At 35.3% G+C, this 10,973-nt stretch overlaps 1 pseudogene; it reads left to right on the top strand.

Annotated features, from left to right (window-relative positions):
* Window positions 1-10,151: 10,151 nt before the first annotated feature.
* The window catches only part of LOC110034016, a 5,356-nt pseudogene continuing 4,534 nt past the window's right edge, over window positions 10,152-10,973 (top strand).

Below are 10,973 nucleotides of genomic sequence, written 5' to 3'. Positions count from 1 at the left end.
AAATTGTATTTTTAAAGTGTTAAGAATTTTAGAGTTTCATGTAAGAAGAAAGGAATGAGACTTTATGAAAAATCACACACTATTATAACTTTATTAAGTAAGGGGTGTGGAGTTTTGACTTTAAGAAGAGGATGGTGAAGATCAAAATTATTAAAGGCTATCCAGATATAGTAATCCTCACCAGAAAGAAAGAAAGAGAAAAAGAAATGATTAAAAAGATCCTAAAAGAAAAAAAGAAAAGATAAAGAAAAGAAAAGAAAAAAAATAATAGGTGAGGAGAAGCTTGAGGAGATGTCTAATCAAAAATTGACTTCACTTGAATTAACATAAGGAAGTAGCTTTATTATACTTTCTAAACTTGTACTGAAGTATTAGTAGCATTTCTAGTAAAGTTTTTTATAAAGTTCTTTCTCATATGAATGTTCTAAATGTTCTTAACATGATAAATTGCAATTCTTCTTGAAAAGTATAGAGATTCAGAAATCTTAAATTTGATTACTAAATATTCCTAGACTGAGAGTTTGAACCTAAGTTATTAAATGTTTTTCTTAAATTTTGTTATTCTATTTATTGAACTAAAGTATAGAAGTGATAATTTAATCTCTATCCAAAGGACATATGCTTTTATGTAATAAAGTGTCGCTTAAGGACAAGTAACATTTAAGTTTGGGGGATTTTGATTCACAAAAATGATATACTGTTTTAAGTACCATTTTTATGTCTATTTTTGGTGATATTGCACTTTAAAGAATGGTATTTTTGTGTTTTTGTTGCAGGTATTTCATTTTTATGCATTTAGAGAAAAAATGGCAAAAAGAACGAAATTTAGAGCGAAAACAACCAATTTTGGGGTTTGGCACATGATGCGCCAAAATCCAGAGCGCTGGCAAATGATGTGCCATATGCAACTTTTTCAAATTAAGGCGGGTCGAGACAAATTTTTCATGAATTTTCAAAGGGACACTTATTCTAAGCATCCCATGGAATGATTTAATGCATGTGGACACTTTAGAAGGTTCCAATTTGAAGGGATTTGACTCTTGGATCAAGGAGGCACATCTTTTGAAATTCAAAGTTTTGACTTTTGAATTTTAGAGGGAATTGAGATTCATTTGAGAAGAGAGAACAAGCCAACAAAAGAGAACCTCTAGAGAGACTAGAAGGGAGAGGAAAAGTTAGAGAGAGAAAGGAGGAGATTTTCTTCTAGGGTTGTAAGAGGAGAAGTGAGAGATTTCTTCTTCTTCATTACACTTCTAAGAGAGAATTGGGAGAGATTGTAAAGAGAGAAAGGCTTAGAGAGAAGTTCTAGGGATTTTCTTGGGAAGAATTGTGAGATAAGTTGTATTTTTTTTTTATTTCTTTTGTTTGTAAACTTGTTTTCATATATGAAATATGTGTTTTATCGTATTCTTCTCATGAATTTTGAGTAGTCTTCTTTATCTTTCTCCCTTTTTTTGAAGAAATAGTTTTGTGAAGAATTGATTTTATTTTCTACGATTTTAAATGCAAATAACTTTATTTACTTTTCGATCTGGCCAATTGAATTGTTAAAATGTGTTGAGAATTATATGTTCTAAAAAGGGGATATGATTTCTATAACAAAGAGAGAATCACATTTGATTTCATGGGAGAGTATTTCATTCATGAGATTGGGTGCAAATAAATAGGGAAATATACTTTGATGGATGTAGAATTGGAAGATTTTAATGTGACAGATTATAATCCCCAATTTGGTTCAGTTGATTGGAAACTAATGCGAGTATGTTATCCCTCGGCGGAGGAAGCAGTGGGAGCTCTGGAGTGGTCGTTATCCTCCCAGCCTAACCACGGAATTAGAGACCAAACTCTTGATTAGTCAATATTCTTTATAGTGCTCGGAAGAGGGTAGAGAATATGATTGCTCCTTTTTGGCACAAAATAATTTTTAAATATATTTTACAAATGATTTCAATTTCTTCACAAGCCATATTTTTATTGTAAAGGGGAATGATGTTTTCTCATACTTGAACTTTTCGTCAATAAAAACCTTTATTTTATTTCAGCAATTTACTTTTGAAAGTTTAGTATTTATTTTAATTTACTTGTTATAGTCGTACATCTGCATAGTTAGGAGCATTTTACTTAAGTAGTTAAATTTCAAACTTAGCACTTCACTTTGTTTTTATATTATAATAGAATATAAATAACTAGCTTATATATATTTCCAGCTTCCCTGTAGGATCGATGGATTCCCTGTAGGATCGATATCTAGGACTCCATTAGAGCCCTATATTACTTGAGCGATACGTATACTTGCATAGTATGTAAATAGGAATTAGGATTTTAAATAGATTTTTAAAGATAAATTATTTCATCAAAATTATATTATAGTTTGGGTTACATTGCATCATTATTATTAAGCTTAATAAATTCCTGTGCAGCTAATTAGGTTTATGCATGAGTAAAGGTGGTTAATTGAAGTAGAAAGGGCATTGGGCTAGGTTGGGTCAACCATGGGTCTAGCCCTATTGGAATGAGTATGGGTGGCTCCCCATGGCTGACCAATGTTAGGTGGATCAACATAGGTTGTGTGGAGAAGTTTCCATCCAAAGAATTTGGCTAAGCATGGGTTAGAGTAAGTCATTAGAAGGTTTAAAAACTTTATAAGGGAGCATGAAAGTGGCTCCTCCTTTTTCCATTAATAGCTTGGTGAGGTGGCAAAGGCTCATATGGGTCACTTATGGCTTGGGGATGGCTTCATGGCTTGTCCTTGGCTTGACAAATTTGCATGAGAAAGGATTTTTGGATTTATGGGTTATTTTGATGGTTTTTGTTCTAAGGCTTGATTTTGAATGATTTGATCATGGATTTAAAACTTAGGGAATGATTTTGATTAAATGGATGACGAGGAGAAAATTTGTCATGTGGGCTTTTAATTGAATCTTAGGCTTTTTGAATGACTTAAGGGCCTGGGATTTTAAAATTGGGGGTGAATTTAGGCTAAAATTTGAGTCAATTAAATGTTTAATTTTGTGTAGGGAGATTCCATGAAAATTTTTTAAAGTATTTCAAGTGATTTTGAATTGAATTGAAAAGTCAATTTGGTGAAATTTGGGCATATGGCTAAATTGGGGCAAACTTGAAGATTTTGGTCCAAGTTGAAATTAAGTGGGATTAATGGTTGACCAAGGCCAATTGAGGGTCCAATTTGATGTTGGGAATGGTTATAAGGAGTTTTGAGTCCAAGGTTGGGGCAATTGGATAGGGCATGGGGTTCAATTTGGGGAGGTTTGGTCACATGGTCAAAATTAGGACTTTTTGATTTGGGTGAAATTGGGATTTTAATTGGATCAAATTGAGCTTTTGTTTGGTTTCAATTGATATTAATAATGTTGAATTTTGATTTGGAATTGAAATTAGGCAAGATTGGGGTCAATTGGGCCAATATTGGGGCTAATTTATGAAATTAGGCCTTTAAGGGCAAATTGGAGCTTTTGGTCAAATTAGGTCAATGTGATGGTTAAAAATAAAAAAAAACGGGAATATTTAGGATGATTTTGGAATCTTTGGGAATTTTTGGAATTTTTGAAAATTTTGGGTCATGAGGGGAAAATTTTGGGTTTTGGCAATTTTGGGGATATTTTGGGAATTTGGTGATTTTGGTGAATTTTGGTCAATTTAGATAGTGATGAGTGATTTGTGGTGAATTTTATTTGGTGATTTTGGTGAATTTTGGTCAATTTAGATAGTGATGAGTGATTTGAAATAACTTGTGGACAAATTTGGGTATTTTGGGTAATTTTGGAATTTTTGGCAAAAATTAGGGTTGTAGGGGTATTTTGGTCATTTAGTGATTTTGGACTAGAATGGGCAAGTAAGCCATGAAGCCATGCCAAACCAATGGTATCCATATGAGGATTCATTTTGGATGCTTAATATGCTAGTCATAACCCTCTTGGCCAAGGATTACGGGTTTGGGTCCATCCATATGAGCTTTCGAAAATGAGTCAAGAGACCAAATCAAGGGTAAGTGGTTTTAAGGTTTTGTGTATGTGAAAAAGAGTAGTGTGTGCAAGTTAGCCTAACCAAGACCAGACCATCCAGGGTTAGTCCTAAGGTTTGACCATTTTATGGGAACTCTCCTTGAGCTCCCTACTAAGTGCTAGAAGGTAAGATCAATATGTAGCTTCAAGTTGAGCAAAGAAGAGTGTAGAATTTCTAATGGTGAGGGTTCCTATTCTAGTCCTCTAGGACCTCTAGGAGTAGTCAAGGAGTAGTCAACAAGAAAGTCCTATGGTTAGACCCTAGGTTACTAAAAAGAAAAAGCTAGACCTCATCTAAAAATGAGGTCAACAGTTTTGTTGTGTTTAGAGAAGGGCATTAGGATAACAAGCTGTTCAAGTACATCCCCCTATGAATCTGAGCATTCCCTTGAGCCTTAGCATCAAAATCTTGCAAAAGATGAGGTTTGGTAAGACCTCGATGTTTTCTCTGGCAGCTTCCCTTTGATGGACAAGTGAAATCTAAGAAAAGGATGGATGAAGAGACCCCTTTAGTCATCATTTGCCTGATTGCAAAGAGCTCCCTTAAAGAGTCAACTCTTCACTCAATGTTGGGAAAATTGATGACAACATCTCATTGCTTAACATGATACAATATTGGCATCTCTTTCTATTAATTAAACTCTAGAATCAGTGTGAGATTATGAAGGTGAGTTGGATGCATTTTTTAGCGTTATTAGGTTGTACTACATGTTGATCTCATGACCACTTCAGGTTAGATCGGTCGCCTCGAGTCAATCACCAGATCCTTTGGGTTTGATAGACCGTAATGATTCGATCACCCATTTGGGTTTGATCGGTTGTCCAGAGATGATCACCCTCTTTTTTGGTTTTGATCGACCAAACTGGTTCAATAACCCACTTTGGTTTGATCGGTCGCCTTGGCATGATCGATCTATCACTTTGGGTTTGATTGACAGTCCTGTGCAGTTCACCCGCTCTTTTCAGTTAGATCAGTCAATATGATCCAATCACTGTATTACTTCACTTCGATTAGCTGCCCAAACATGATCGACCAATCACTTTCGATTCGATCGTATGTTCTGAGTCGATTACCCGCTTTTTTGGGTTCGATCGAACACACTAGTTCGACAACCCACTTCAATTTGATCGGCTACCCCAGCATGATTGACCAATCAATTTGGGTTTGATTGGTTGTCTTGAGCCGATCATCTCTCTATTGGGTTAGATTGGCCACTTTGGTCAGATCACCCGATCACTTCAGTTTAATCAGTTGCTATGACATGATCGACTGACTAATTTGGGTTTGATCGGCTGTCTCGGGTCGTCACCCGCTCTTTTGGGTTTGATTAGCCACTTCAGTCTAATTATACAATCATTTTAGTTAGATGGACACCCCGACACAATCGACAAATCACTTTGGGTTTGATTGATCATCCTAGTCTGATCACCTGCTCTTTTGGGTTTGCCTGACCACACTGGTTCAATCACCCACTTCAATTCAATCAGCCGCTCTGACACGATCGACTTATCACTTGGGGTTGATCGACCATCCCAGGTCAATTGATAGCTCGTTGGGTTCGATCAACCACTTTGGTCTGGTCACCTGATCACTTTAGTTCGATAAGCTTCCCCAAGACAATCGACTGATCACTTTGGGTTTGATCGGCTGCTCAAGTTTGATCACCCAATCACTTTGGTTTGATCGGCCACCCTGACATGATCAACTGATCACTTTAGGTTTGATCGGCCTTCTCAGGTTGATCACCTGCTCTTTTGGGTTTGATCAGACACTCTGGTCCTATGAGCCGTCACTTCAGTTCAAACAAACGCCCCAACACGATCGATCAATCACGTTGGGTATGATCCTTCGCTCCAGTCCGATCACCCTATCTTTCAGGTTTGATCGGCTCCTCCGGTCCGATCACTTGATCACTTTGGTTTGATTGCTTACCCCATCATGAACGATCGATCACTTTGGGTTTGATCAACCATTCTGGTCAGATCACTCACTTTTTTAGGTTCGATCGACCATTCCAGATCGATCGATCCACCTTTTCGGTTTGATTGACTGTTACAACCCAATCGACCAATTACTTGCATGCTTGTTTTCCTTCTTGCATGTTCAATGTTTTCTCTGCATGTTTATGAAAATATTTTTGACTTGACGTCTATGAAAAATATTTTTGTCTTATATGCTTTGCATGTGACATGTCTTGGAAGTCTCATTGAGTACCCATGTTTGGGTTGTCTCTCTAAGCACCCCTACCTTATGGTGTCTCTTTAAGTGCCACCCTTGTGAGTGTCATTTCTGCATACGCCACCGTATACACAAAGAATAGACACTAAAACATTTTGTGAGAAGTTGGCTCACATGAATAATCATATGCCTTGTTCCCCAAGAGATTGCTCACAATGTCATGATGTATTTCACATTATGTTAAGCATGAGTCACGCTTCCTATTCACTAAACTAGTGCGAGGCACAATGTATGTCCAGCTAAGCTTGTGATTCTCAACCGTATGAATCATATGACTTAGTATTTTTGGCACTTAGCATTTCTGTATGCTTGTTATTTGTATGTCATATACTTGACATTGCCACCAATACTTGACTTGTCTCAATTGTCTTGTTGCATATCTTGCATGTTTGCATGTGTGCTCCGTGAGAGCCTCTCGACTAAGGTGTAAATCCTCTTTATATGTATCATTTTACTCTATGCAAACTCACTCTTAGCCAGTGCCTGCTTGTCGCATGATGATCAGGGTCCCCCGGGTAGGCGTAATTCCTTTCCATAAATAACATGTTTTACCGGTATATCCCGTTTGTGTGTGTCATGTTGCATGTAGCTTCCTTGCATTCATTTAAAGGATGTGTGCTTCACCTTTTGACATTCGTTGTGATTGTTTCGTACTTCGATTGAACAATCACAATTTGGGCTTCTTGCATGTTCGTATGTTTGCCCATTTGCTTTGATGGCTTGTCATACTCGTTTGGAGAGTGACCCGTTTGTTGGTCGTGATACTCAAATAAGCATTGTTCGCAAGGATGCCTTAGCGAGCAATGCAAGTTTCTGTATCACAAGCATTAAACAGTATGATTGTACTAAAGATCCAATGATTCTAAAGTATGTCACTTGATTGCTATGGATCTGATATTAGCGATCCGCTATTCTAAAATATAAAAATAGATATTTTTTGATATTATAAGTATTATCCAACTATTCTAATGTCAGAATTATGTGATCTTTGGCTCGTTAGATTCTTCTTGCTGAGATGTTTGATTTGACTATGAATTTGTCAAATTTGAAGATCATTTGATCCCTCAAAATATGTTATAAATCTTTTTGTTTATGTTTTTAAGTGCATGATATAGACCCACTTTTACTAAAATATGACAATTTTCTATGTTTTTTGATTCATCTCACTGAGACACTTCATTTGATCATAAATTGAAGTGTGCACATTTCTTAATTTGATTTTTGAAACTTTTGATCTATTTGTGTTGAGATTCTTGCCGATCAATGTGATTTTTTAGTAGCACAATCCTCAATGTGTATTTAGTTTTTATAAACATTTTTAAAAAAAAAGTGGCTTTTTAATATGAAATGAAAATTTTGACTGCTATAAAAGTAAAAAAAAAAAAAAAAAAAAAAAAAAAAAAAAGTAAAATTTAGGTGCCTGATATGTAAATACATTGGGTAGCGCAAATATCCCAATCTTTTAATGAGAATGTTGAAGTGGTCTCCCTTTCTAGATGCTAAGGCTGAATCTTTTATAGTTTTAGTAATAGCATCCATTTTCAAATTTGATAATATTTGAAATCATTTCTATTTTTGGTAGGGAATTTAAGAATCAATCAGTCTGGAACTTAACTCATCCTTCAGCTGCAAGGATACTACTTTGGCTTTGTTCGAAATAAAACTTTGGCTTTGTTCGAAATAATCCTGGTTTTTTATAAAAATTAGAATTTGGGATTTATTTTATTAGAATTTGACAATTTGCCTTCATTTTATACACATTGAAAAGTTCAATTAAAATAAAATGAATCTAAAAAAAATTGAAATTAAATGATGGAGAATATTAAGGTGTTCTTCTAAGGGTGACATTTTGGTTATTCCTTCTAAGATTTATTTCATCAAGGGTACACCAAATAACTTGAGAGGTCTAATTACAATTGTCAACCTGAGAAGTTTGTCTGCGGATGTCGATCGCCAAACATGAGGTTGGTAGTTTTGAATTATATAATTTAATTTAATATATATATATAATTTTGAAAAGTAGCATTTTAATTTATAGATAATATGAGACCGAACCGATCTCATATATTTAATATTTTAAATAAACGAGTACAACATTGCAAGCGATGCATCTATTCTGAGGAATGGATACAATATTTGGTAGTGAGACTCGATTAAATAAATAATAGAATCTATGACATCAGTTCTAGTCTATGAAATATTCACGTTGATTGACAAATTACTCTATTTAAAAAAGAAGATTAGATATGGTTTATATTAAGCTGGGTTCCAAAGCTCCTTATAGAGGCAAACCCCGATAGTTAATTGCATCTTAAGTGATCAAAATCATTTTAGAATACTCTCGATTCGGATCAGTGGTTTTGCCTTCAAGAATTTCAAAGTATAAGTTTTTCACGGTTGGACATTGAAAGTTTAAATGGGAATGAATCAAAAGGGAACAGTTATTTTTAAGAATCCAAATGAATGATAGGTAAGATATGTCACTAATTTTAGGAGAACCTCAGTGACTTTCCAAGTTATCTTATTATTTGGTTTCGATTTAGAAATGATATTACTTGATATTTCATTCTGCCAATTTTACTATTTATGGCTAACACATGACACAATCATACAAATAGCTTGGAAGATAAAAGAGTTTACATCATAACCAACGACGACCTCAGAGCCTAAAGCTAGTTAAGGCATAAATTACACAACATGATTGTGCAAAAGCCTAAAGATAAGTTGAGGATTTATGTCACACTAGGCAGACAACCTCCAAATCCTATGACTTGTTATTTAATTCTAAGAAAATTTGCTTTTGTAGATGTGCTTGCTCTCTCAAATTCATTCTTCTATAAATTATTGTCATGTTTCCCACGGTGTTAGCTCCAAGCTCCTCGTTGAAGAGACAGCCCTAAGGTCTAAGGTTCAATAAGTTTTACCGTGTATGTTTCAATGTTTTGGTTTTGTTGTTGTTGTTCAAGTGTCCTGGGGGGGTTAAAGTTGATTAGAACAATATCAATTAGGATCCCACGGTTCCCTTGTTCTGGTACCACTATTTTCTTTTGAATTTACTTAGTCTAAACGAGTTGTTTAGCTCATTTAAACTGGAGAGATCTCGTTAGTAACCGTGGGTTATCTCATCCGAGGGGCTCTCGTAAATTCAAGAGCATGTATTATGAAGTTTTTGTTTTGTTGTTGTATTTTGAAAATGTTGTTTAATTTTGAAAATAGTTTTATAATTTTCAGTATAATTTTCAGTTTTGAAACAGTTTTGAAAAGTTTTACATGCAAGGTAAATAAATGCAGGTAAAGAAGATGATGTAAAGTAAATAAATAAAATTGCAGTACATAAAATATAAATGTGTACCTGTCATCTTCTCGTTACTCCCACTGTAAGATTAGCATCATAAAACATATTATATTTACAAGAATTAAATAAATTGCAGAGAAGTAAACGGAAGCATCCGGTACGGAAAAGACGGAAACTGAAAACATGTATTAACATATGAAAGACCAGAACTAGGTGTAAGATATGGGTAAAAATGAGGGCTCAGAGCGGAATTGTGTACTTCCCGACCTTAAGAAAGAGTTACCAATCCAATCATCTATAAATGTAAATAGGATATGTGGTCAATTTTGTCCGTTATCTCGTTGTACTGCAAGGGCCCTGACTTGCCGAACAAGAAAGCATGTATTTGGTTTATTTATTAAACTTTTTTTGAACTCAGTTTTAAATAAGTTAAATATTAAATAATTCAACATAATATTCTTATAGATTTGCAAGATCATTCGAGCGGCAGGTTACGGCGGAAGGTTAGCTTACCATGGTCCAGCGCCACAACATACCGCTGCTCTGTTTCCATGTATAATAGTCACGAAACTCGCGCTCATAAGGGCAGAGAGAACGGAAATGAAGCAAGGGCTTTTGGAGAGGGAGGAGGTACCAGTGAGGGGATGCTTCGGTGAGTTTACCGCCGAGGCGCGGAGGATGGGTTACCTTGCGGGGCCGATGTTAGCAGTGTCGCTATCGCAGTACTTGGTTCAGGTCACCTCTTCGATGATGGTCGGCCATCTCGGCGAGCTGGCGCTCTCCAGCTCCGCCATTGCAACTTCGCTCGCCGGCGTTACGGGCTTCAGTCTCATCGTAAGTTAACTTGGTTCGATTTCTAACCACCTATTCTGTTTTCCGTGATGTTTATTTCGGGAACTATGAATCCCTCCTCCGGACGAAGTTATTACTCTCGATTTCGGATTTGGATTGGTTTTCTTTCTCTTGCTTTTTGTTTTAGATGAGGAAAGTTTCTGCTGATGAAGTGATGGGAGTCTGTAAGCAAAGGGATTTAATCGGGTTTGGTTAGGAAACTTGGAAAGTAGAGCAGGGATACACTCCTCTAATCAGCAGTAGGAATTACATATGTAATATTCTCTAGTAATCCACGCCATGGGAGGCATTTGCCACACCTAAAATTTTTTTAAAATTTTTAATATCATATACTACATTGGTAATTTTATTCCATAAATTTAAATTTTTAATAGTAATTTTATATTAATTATTTTTTTAATTTAATAATAAGATTATAATAATTTTAATATTTTTTAAGATATAAAATTTTAAAGATTTAATATAGGTCACCCTTAATTTTTAATTTTATTTTACCACCCTCACTTTTACCACTAGTTTAGCTCCTCATTAATTACCAATTATGTGAGAATTTATATGTAGGGAA

Source organism: Phalaenopsis equestris, unplaced genomic scaffold (assembly GCF_001263595.1).
Source record: "Phalaenopsis equestris unplaced genomic scaffold, ASM126359v1 Scaffold001327, whole genome shotgun sequence".
NCBI classification, from domain to species: Eukaryota; Viridiplantae; Streptophyta; class Magnoliopsida; order Asparagales; family Orchidaceae; genus Phalaenopsis; species Phalaenopsis equestris.
This window is presented reverse-complemented; position numbering and strand designations above follow the sequence as displayed.